This window comes from Anneissia japonica, unplaced genomic scaffold (genome assembly GCF_011630105.1).
Source record: "Anneissia japonica isolate Jap-2015-1 unplaced genomic scaffold, ASM1163010v1 scaffold7640_len123960_cov104, whole genome shotgun sequence".
Taxonomy (NCBI): domain Eukaryota; kingdom Metazoa; phylum Echinodermata; class Crinoidea; order Comatulida; family Comatulidae; genus Anneissia; species Anneissia japonica.
Genome location: NW_022701778.1, coordinates 118,480 through 129,373, shown reverse-complemented (window position 1 = coordinate 129,373; position 10,894 = coordinate 118,480).

The following is a 10,894-nucleotide window of genomic DNA, read 5'->3' as shown; positions in this document are numbered from 1 at the left end:
TATTAACGAACAGCACTGTGTCGTCGGCAAGTTGTGCAATTTTAACTTCGGTTATTGGTAATTTGATACCACTTATGCTTTTATCACTTCTTAAATCAGTTGCCATAACTTCAGTTACTATTATGAATAATAGAGCTGATAGCGGACACCCTTGTCTTATTCCGTTTGACATTTCAATGTATTGGGAAATCCACCCACTATTTGTTATTATACATTCTGTCTTTGTATATAAAGTATCGACCCATTCAATAAATGAATTTCCAAAATTATACTTTTTTAGAGTTAACATCATAAATTCTCGACTGATTGAATCGAACGCGTTTCGAAAATCTAAAAAAACCAGGGCACCATTGGCGATTTCGCTTTCTGTATAATCTATGATATCCTGGACTAATCGTACATTTTCTCCGGCAAATCGACCTTTTATATATCCCTTTTGATCAGTATTTATTATGGATTTTATGACATTTTGCAAACGTTTTGTTAAGCTATTTTATAGTCAATGTTCAGTAATGATATCGGTCTCCAATTATCAAGTCTTTCTCTTTCCCCCTTTTTAAAGATCGAATTTAAAACACTCCTTCTTTGTGTTATTGATAATTTATTTTTTGTATAACCAAAATTTAATGCAGACGATGGGACCAATTTCTTCCCAGAAATGTTTATAAAATTCGACAGTGATACCATCACTGCCTGGAAATTTATTAAGATGCATTGACATAATAGCAATTTCACATTCTGGAAGGTAAGTTCACCTTCCAAGGACTCTTTTCCCTCTTCAGCCAAGGATGCTGTTTTTATGTTATTAAGTATGTAGTGCATTCATTCTGGTCAATATTATCGTTCGAATAAAGATTAGAGTAATAATTTACTTGTTCACTAAGTGTTTCAGTTATTTGAAGAAGTATATGACCCATCTGACTTTTTAAATCTTTTAATTTGCTTTTTTGTTTCATTTATATATTTTTCAAGTCCAAGAAAAAACTTATTATTTCTTTCACCCTGTTCTATCCATTGTACTCTGGATCTTATTTGAGCGCCTTTGGCTTCTAATTGATAAATGTTTTAAAGTTCATTCTTTTAAATTGCAACTTTATTTCATCATCTTCGCAATGGTTATTTATCAGATTTATATTAAGCTGGTCTATTTCATTTATAATTTCGTATTTTACGTTGTTATTTTCCTTATTTAGTTCTTTCCCGTGCTTAAAACTATACTCTTTGATTCGTATTTTGATCAGTTCCCATCTATCTCCAGGGTTTAAATTTGTGTGTTCCATTTCACTCGTAGTATTTCTAATAATCTCTTTTATTTTACAATAAATTTTGTCATTAAGATGATTTGCATTAAATTTCCATAGACCAGGGCCTCTTTTTTCTGATTTCAGGGCCAATTTAAATGAAATAGCCTGATGATCTGTAAGGATTGATGGACGTATGTCACAAGACTCTACATGGTTATCAACTATAATATTGGAAACAAGCCAAAAGTCTAATCGCTTATAAATTTGGTTTGCTTTCCTGCGCCAAGTGAATTGCATTTTTTGGGATTAAGCTCGCGCCATATATCAACGAGTTGCAGCATATCAATAAAGCGTTTCACTGTATAAGCTGAAATGTCAATTTTATCTACACTACATTTTTGGTTTAAGTTCCTATGAAAAATACAATTCGTGTCTGCACCAAGAATTAGAGAATTGTTTAATATTTCGTTGTAAATCTTTGAAAAAGAGCTTCTTGTTTTAGTATAATTTGGTGCATATACATCAACAAAAATATATGTGATATGTGTCTCTCTGCTTTTTGATCGGTTGCCCACCTATATAATTTACGTTGTTTTGCTACATCATTTAAGCCTCTTACATTAAGAGAAATAAGATGCAAAGACATAATTAATATTTAAAATAATATTTAGATGAATGTATAAAAATTTAAATGAATTTTTTTTTTTCCTTGTTTTTTTATATTCTTTTGTCAATGGCAATTTTATCAGCTTTTCTTAGTGGTAAATAACATGAATTTTGTACTTTCCTATTTAGTTTATGGGATGAAATTAAAGAAAGCATTGTTAACAAGTCGATAAGATACATAAATATTATGATCACAATTTTTAATGCAGTATTTTAAACAGGTTTTGAGAAATTATCAGCAAGGTACATCAATTTAAAGGTAACTTCGTAAAGTAAAGACAATGTAATTTTTGGAAAAAGGTGATAAACAATAAAGAACTAAAATGAATCACTGTTTTCTTGTATTATTTTTTTTTTACCGTCCCTTCTTGTTTTTCTTTATTTTGTGTGTTATTCTTTTCCCCCCAACTTTAGGGGTTGTTGCTTGTGTGGAGTACCTAAAAATTCATGGTCTATTGTAAGCTGTGATCGAAGCGGTGAAAAGTGATCAGGGTTTGATATATAAACAAAAACAAAATTAAAGTATTGATAGCTATAGTAGTGTATTAGGCTACAATACGAACATGAATAAATACACCTAGGCCTAAGGCTAGTAAAAGATATAACGGACAATACATTACTGCAAGCTACCAACTTTTTCGTTAATGTTTAGTTTAGGCTGCTGAATCATGCTGTGATTTTTCTCTGAGAATTGATAAGTAGGAGTTTGAGTCAATCAGAATTACAAAACTTTAGTTGTTAACAAACAATTTACTACAACAGTGACAACGACGATGGAATGAATAAATATTACAATTTTAACTAAATTAGAATTTTTCTATACGAATTAAGTTGGTTTTTAGCTTAATTTCCTGATTTTTGTGAAATATTAGGCTATTAAATTATGTAAATAAGCATTTCAATCATCCACCAAAACAATAGGTTCCGTCTTTGTATCACTACCTTGCATTATGCCAAGTTTAAAACCATAAACTTACCTAAAACTTCAGTTATCGCGGTAATTTGCTTAAATTTTCTGATAAATATCCAATAGGCCTCGTCTTCTTATTACCATCTTCTGTCAAGTTTGAATTCAATTGAATGAATCAGATCTTTCAAACTTCGCCTCTGTGTTTATTTTACTATTTTATTAATTAATTATTTGTTTTTGTATAAATGAAAATCTTAAGTTATTTGAGAGCTGGTTGACAGAAAAATTTGGAAGAGCTAATAAGGTAGACAATTTTAATAATTAGAATTTTCATTTGTATAAAATTAAAATGTCTTAAAATTGAAAAAAAAAATAAATTGAAAAAATAAATAAATAAAAATTAAATACCAAGACGTGATTCAAACTCACGACCCTTGGTTCCTTAAAACACATCGTTGACCGACCGCACCATCACCCATGCGACGTGCCCTAATAGTGGTAATGGCCGTAATGTACAGTCCTTGTTGAAACCCCTGTTTTGTTTTGTAGGTGTAAGGAAAACACCTCTAGGCTCTAGTTTATGTGTACACAATTTTCTGCACGTCCGTCCGAAACTGGTGAGGGAGAACGCTTTAAAGTTCTAGTAACAAGATTAACAACAATAAGAAGTGTGGTGGTTCAGATAATGATAATAATTTAAATAGTTAGCTTTCGCTATTCCATTTCGCTTTTCCGTAAGTACCAAACTCTTGGTTGCAGCCCAAGATGTTGCTACTACAGTAGTTGCTCAGAAGCGGCGATAGCGGAGGGTCGAGGTGGGGGGGGGGGGGGGCTATTATGTTGTACACTATAATTGCGATCGTATGGGTTGCAGTGGTGCGCCAGCTCTTTATCGAGAGGGGGCTATACCTCCGACAGGGTGTAGTACCCCCGACAAGGGGACTAGAACCCCCGGCATTCGTTTTAAATAAATGAATCCAATAATTAATACAAAGATGTTTTATTTTTTAATTAAAAAGATTCCCCGACAAAATTTAATTTTTCCCCCGCCGACTAGGGGGGAGGGGGTAGGGTGCGGACCCAATTGTTGGAAAGCATGGACCCCTCGTCGGGGAATTCATTGCGCCCCTGTAGTTGCTACGGCCATGGCACGCGGTGGGACAATGACGACTGACGTAATGGTACGGAAAGGATAGGGCCTAGCCTAGCCAATGGCGAAATACATCGATTATATGAAAATCTGCAAAAAAAAAAAAAAAAAATCGAGTAAATTTGCAGCCAGTACGTATTAACTATAATGATTTTCTCAATGTATAATCATTTGATATAGAATATAATCAAATGTTGCAAATACATTCAGTTTCTGAGATTTTGGTTTATCGCTCCAGCTGCGAGAAAAGGAGAAAACTAAAACTAGACCTAAACTAGTGACTTCATACACAAATGCAATTTTCTCGGCGTATAGGTTCTTGAACGAGAAAACGAAAGCTCTGTATTAACGACGACAACCACAACAGCAAGGGTAACGACAATGGTATTTCCCGTTGTCCTTGCTACACAAGTAAGAAGTAGCCTCTCCGGAGCTTCGCTCCTCTGAGAAAGCTAATGAATGTACTCTGGGGTTTGGCAGATGCAATGTATGCTAGTATGCGAATATCCATACTAATAAAGAATTGCCTCAGCGGAAACCATAGGCCACCAGTAGGGATTAAAGAACATGTCAACCGCAAATGTAAAAGTTTTCCTTAGCACTTAATTCCTTACAATATTCAAAGACCCTAATTAACTGCTATAGTGGAGCAGCCTCACCAAGTTGTGCATTTAGAGAGGGTCCATCCAAGGATAAACTGCCATTTTTCCGGTCCAGGTTTTCTCGGCGGTTTTCTCATCCTGACCCTATACTATTTGAAATAAACTTGGGGCCACCCAGATTTTTACATAAAATCCAAGATGGCCTCCAAAATCCAAATGACCACCAAAATTAAAATTATTAGAGATATACAGCATATTTATTCGGTTTGTCATCTTTTTTTTAAAGTGGAATTAGAACTCAGGCCTAAGCCTTTCATGATCAATTAAGGGCCACCAAGAATCCAAATCCAAGATGGTCGCCAAAATCCAAAATGGACACCGAAAATCACAATTATTAGAGAAATGTAGCATATTATTCGGTTATGTCAATGTTTTTTTTCAGTGGAAAAAAATGTCGCCCAGAAATCCAAAATGGCCACTTAAATTCAAAATGGCCGTAAAAAATACAATAATTCCAGATTTTCAGCTTATTTATCCAAATGTCGATGTTTTTTTCAGGAGATTTGTCATCTGGGACATAAACCTTTCACGGTCAATCGAGAGCCACTCAGAATCTGGTCTTAAATCCAAGATGGCCGCCAAAATCCAAAATGGCCGCCAGAATTAACTTAATTCGGTAAATTCTGAGTATTATTTTTCACTGTTAACGTTTTTAAGTGATTTTTCCTGAAACATGTACATTTGAGGTTAACTTTAAGGCAACCCAATTGTTGCACGCGTTTTCCGTGTGTCCACAATAAAACAACCTTATCACTGAAAACCGAGCAGTATATATATATATATATTATATATATACTGTATATATATATATATATATATATATATATATATATGTATGTATGTGTGTGAATGTATGTATATATATATATATATTTGACCAAAAAAAAAAAAAAATCAAAAATGTCAATTATGATCTCTTTTTGGACAAAATATTTCAATAGCTTAAATAGCAACATGCATATTTTGAACAATTTGAGGCCAAAACTAGGTGTCCGTGACCAATGGTTATAGAAGTATAGACATGCTATAGGGTACTTTGTGTCAAAGGTCAAAAATGTCATTTCCGGTCACTTTTAGAAAAAAATGTTGCATTAGTGAAAATAAAGATATATATGTTCCGAACAAATTGAGGCTAAACTTAGGTCTCTATAACCAACAGTAAAGGAGATTTAAATAATCTACAGGGTACCTAAGGTCAAAGTTTATAAACTTCATTTCCGGTCACTTTAGGACAAAATGTTGCATAATAGGAACAAGCATGTTCTGAAACATTTGAGGCCAAAATTAGGTCTCTGTGGCCAACTGTTTTTTTGAGATATGGATGATGCTGGATATCTAGGGTTAAAGGTCAGAAATGCCTTTCTGGTCACTTTTCAGCAAAATTTTACATTAGAGCAAATAGCAACCTGCATATTCTGAACATTTTGAAGCCGAAAACTAGGTCTCTATGACTAACAGTTGTGGAGATATGGATATGCTGGTTCATGTAGGCGCAAAGGTCAAAAATACCATTTCCGATCACTTTTAGACAAAATGGTACATTAGAACAAAAATCAACATGTATGTTCCCAACAATTTGAGACCAAAACAAAGTCTGTACGAATTTCCAGTGCCAAGATATGGATCCCGTCTTTTAGAGGCGGTCATTTTAAATTCAAAATGGCGGCCATAGCAGGCGTCAAACTTGGCACACAATTTTTTTTTTAATTCACACATATTAAAGATATTTTGTGCCAAGTTCCATGCTTTGGTAATAAAGTGCACAACTTGGCCCTTAGCTGCTCTACTAAATGCGCAACTTGTCTTTTTAGCTGCTCTACTATAGCAGTTAATTAGGGTATTTTGAATATCCTAAGGATTTAAGTGCTTAGGAAATTTTTTACATTTGCGGTTGACATGTTATGACATTTGAGGTAAAAATGGAAATTTTTACATTTGTAGGTGAAATGTTACTACATTAGGTTAAGCAGATTTTTACATTTGTGGGCGATTTTTTTTTTTTGACATTTGTGGTTATTTTAAAATTTTTGGTTGAAATGTTATAACATTTCCGGTTATTTTGACATTTGCGAGTAGAATATTTTGACATTTGTGGTTATTTAAACATTTGTGGTAGATTTTTACATTTGTGAGCTCTACCGACCGTTGACAATGGTCAGCCTGTGATCTGAACTCTCGATCACGAGGTTCAGAATCTAAATGGAAAACGCTTCACCAAACCGCCTGCGAGACAATCATCAATTTTGGTTGCTGGGGTGCAGGAAATGATAGTATACCCATAAATATCAACAGTATGAATGTAAGTCATCTAATACCAAAAATAAATAAATAAAAATAAAAATAATTAATAATATATATATATATTATATATATATATATACATATTATATACACATACATATATACGCACACATACATGCATACATACATTCATACATACATACATATATATATATATATATATATATATATATATATATATAAACGGTTGAACGTGTTGCAAATATTATCAGCAGAGTGCTCGATGGTAATGAAACCAGAGCGAATTAAAGACAAAAAATGAGAGGTTCAACAGTAGCTTTGATTAGACATATTTATTACTATTTAGTTTCGTGCTACACATACATGGTGCAGCACTCTTCAGATAAAATAGTCTAATGACTAAAGATTAGATGATGGGTTGAATGCCTTGGCTTGCTTGAGAATTTTCCATTTAATAGTGTAGTCTATGTTATTGTCTTTTAATTCCCATATATATTTGCTTAACTCGGTTTTGTTGTTAGCTGCGACTGTGGCTTGGTAGACAATAAATAAAAGTGTAATGATGAAAGATTCATTATAGATCACATTGAACATAATTAAAGAATAAGTGTATACATTATAATATAATGTAATGATATAGAGGACATGATAATAATTACAATAGTAACGATAGTAATGATAATATAATATGTAATAGTAAAACTAGTAGCAATATATGGATGAGTCTTAAATGAACAAAAATAAATATCGGTGTACGTGTATACAAGTTGAGTGAACATAATCCAGTTTATAAAATACGAAATATGAAAAATGTATTATGATAACAGGGTACAAAAAGCATAGATATAATTATCAAATGAAAATATATTTAAAAAATATATATAGAAATGAACTATATGTATATAAACATGAGATATATGTGTGAATAAATATAAGTAAATAAAGGTATAGAGTCGGATACTAAGATGAAGCATAATTAATTAGCAGAATCAGCATGGGGGAAGGTGTAGTCACTAATGATACCCAGGTCTTTATTAAGACCAAAAATGTGTGTTTTATATTTCATTATGAGTTTCAGTTCAGATTGACGTCGTTCTTTGAGTGATTTGAAATTGCAAGCAATGAGTGCACAGCGAATGTCGTTGATGTTGTGGTCAGGAGAGTTAAAATGTTCGGCCACAGGAAAGCCGTCTGTTTTACCTTTGCGGATGCTTTGTTTGTGATTGTTAAATCTTAATCTAAATTTAGCGCCGGTTTCCCCGATGTAGGTCCCTTTGTTACATTTGACACAATTGAGAAGGTATATGACATTAGAAGAATCGCAAGTCAGGGCAGGAGGATGAATGGTATGAGAGGAGTGGGGTAGTTTAATTTGTGTGTCAGTGATAAGTAGTTTACAGATCATGCATCGTTGTTTGTTTTATTTAGAGTTGCCTCTTTTATGTGGTGACAAGCGTGAGGATGTGAGGATCATTTTGAGGTTAGGGGGTTGACGGCTTGCGAGTAACGGCGGTTGGTCAAATAGGAGTCGGGTGGATTCGATGCGTTGAAGTGGGGTGAAGTCATTTCTAATAGTTCTAGATAAGGACGTGATGGAGGGTGAAAATCAAGGATGAGGGGAATGCGATTGCATGTGGGGCGGATTTTAGGAGATAAGAGGTCTTGCCGTGAACGTCTTGCTGCCTTAGTAATTTGGGATTTAATGAGATTAAGAGGATTGCCACGACTGAGAAAAAATCCTGCTAGGTTGTTAACATGGAAATTGTAATCATTAATGTCTGAGCATATCCGTTTGATACGGAGGCATTGGCTGAATATTATAGACTTTTTCAGACCTAATGGATGTGAGCTGTGAAAGTTTAAGTATGCGTGACTGTCTGTGGATTTAGAGTGCATAGATGTGGAGATACGATTGTTATTGGTGGTAACTGCTACATCCAGGAAAGGTATGGATGTATGAGAATATTCAGATGTGAACTTAATAGAGCGTGAAAATTGTTCACATGATCCATAAATGACTTAAGGTTGTATTCTCCGTGTGGCCAAATTATGAAAATGTCGTCAATGTAACATCGGTAGAACAGAGGTTTAAGAGGGAATGAAGCAATGAGTTTGGATTCAAGAATGGACATAAAAATATTGGCATAATTCGGAGCCATTTTGGTTCCCATTGCAGTGCCCTTAATTTGGAGGTAGTGTTTATTATTGAAAGTGAAATTATTGTGCGTCAGGATAAAGTTAGTTATGGAGATTATGTCATTAGTGTGTTCATGTGAAAACGAGTGCTGGGGTAAAAATGTAGCAAGGGCTTGGAGGCCTTCATCATGAGGGAAATTGCTATACAAAGAGGATACGTCCAAAATGAATTGTTAGGAAGGATGGGGGTATTTTCGAGAATGTTCAGAAAGTGTGTAGTGTCCTTGACAAAGCTAGGAATTGAAGGTATGAGAGGCTGTAAAAGTGAGTCAATGTATCCAGATAAATTTTCGGTGAGTGTACCAATAGCCGATACAATTGGTCTACCGTGAGGGGTAATTTTGTGTGTCCTGACTAGGTTGAACAGTTTAACCTGTTCGGATGGAATACTAACACTAGCATTGGGGGAAAGTGAATTAAGTTTATCAGATAGAAGCTTGGGGAGTTTGTGGAGTTTCGGGATGGTGTAGAAAGTGCTAGGGCGGGGGTTGAGGGGAATAAGGTCCTTAATTAAATCACTAGTGTTAGCAGATAACTCAGTACAAAGAGAAGTAAGTTCATTACAATAACGTACAGTGGGATCAGCATCAAGTAGCTTATAAAATTCATTGTTCGAAAGTTGAGTTTCGGATTCTGCAACGTAGTCGTAAGTGTTCATTATAGTGGTTGCGCCGCCTTTATCTGCTTGCTTGATGGTGATGTTTTGATTTTTGTTGAGTTCCTTAATTGCTATTCGTTCAGTTTTAGTCAAGTTGTCTTTGGTTGTCTCTCCCGTGTTTTTATTGATGAAGGCATTGAGATGGCTTTTAGCCGTGTTCACAAAAGACTCGATAAATGGGTTCTTACTCACGGTATGCGTCCATTGGCGGGTGAGACTGGCGGGCTTGTATGGTTGAGGATTGACGTAGTCGTTTTTACCATTGTCGTTGTTGTTAAAATGTTCTATGAGACGGATTTTCCGGGTGAATTGGTGAAGGTCCGAACAAAGATTGACAGGATCTGGTTTCGTCGATGGACGGAATGACAGTCCCTTGTTAAGCAATGATCGTTCTCCTTCAGTCGGCTTGTGATCAGAAAGATTAACAAAGTTGTTTATTTTACCTTCTTGTTGTCCTCAGACGCTCCTTGGGAAATGGTTAAGGAGGGTAGATCTTTGGTTGTGGCACAGAGGTTTCAGGAGATCATCCTTGCCGGCAAGATTAACGATCTTTTTGGCTTTCTTGTCAAAGAGTTGATTGAGTTTCCGGTTGTGTAATTTGTCAAGGCTTTCGGTAACTTGCGTGGAATACGGTGTGAGCTGTGATAATTTCTCCTTAGAAGCCTTTAGCTGTTCTCCTATTATCGATTGCTTACTGTATTCTAGTTTCAATGCGTGGTTGCGTAGTTGACTGGATGGGGCTTTTGATAAAAAGTCCTTTTGGTGCAAGGTTTAGACGTTTACATTGCGTCAGGAAAACGATATGTGATCTTGTATTGGCCAACTTGTCTGAGAGACGCTCGTATTGTCTCCTAGCGTGGAGAGCTTCTGCGTCCAAGCAGGGTCCAAATTTAGAAAACATGAAGAGGAGTCCACGTGTGTTCATATGGATAATAAAGAAGAAAGAAAAACAGGAAACGGAGTAGACTTTGGAACACTATTTTATTACAACATAAATATTTCGACCTGACCTCAGGTCCTCTTCAGCATGACTGATTAACATTATGACAAAGTTGGAACAATACAATACAATAATACGGTATCTAATAGGCGATTGGTCAGACTTAATCATGATGACTTAATTATAATAACAAAAGGTATCATCGG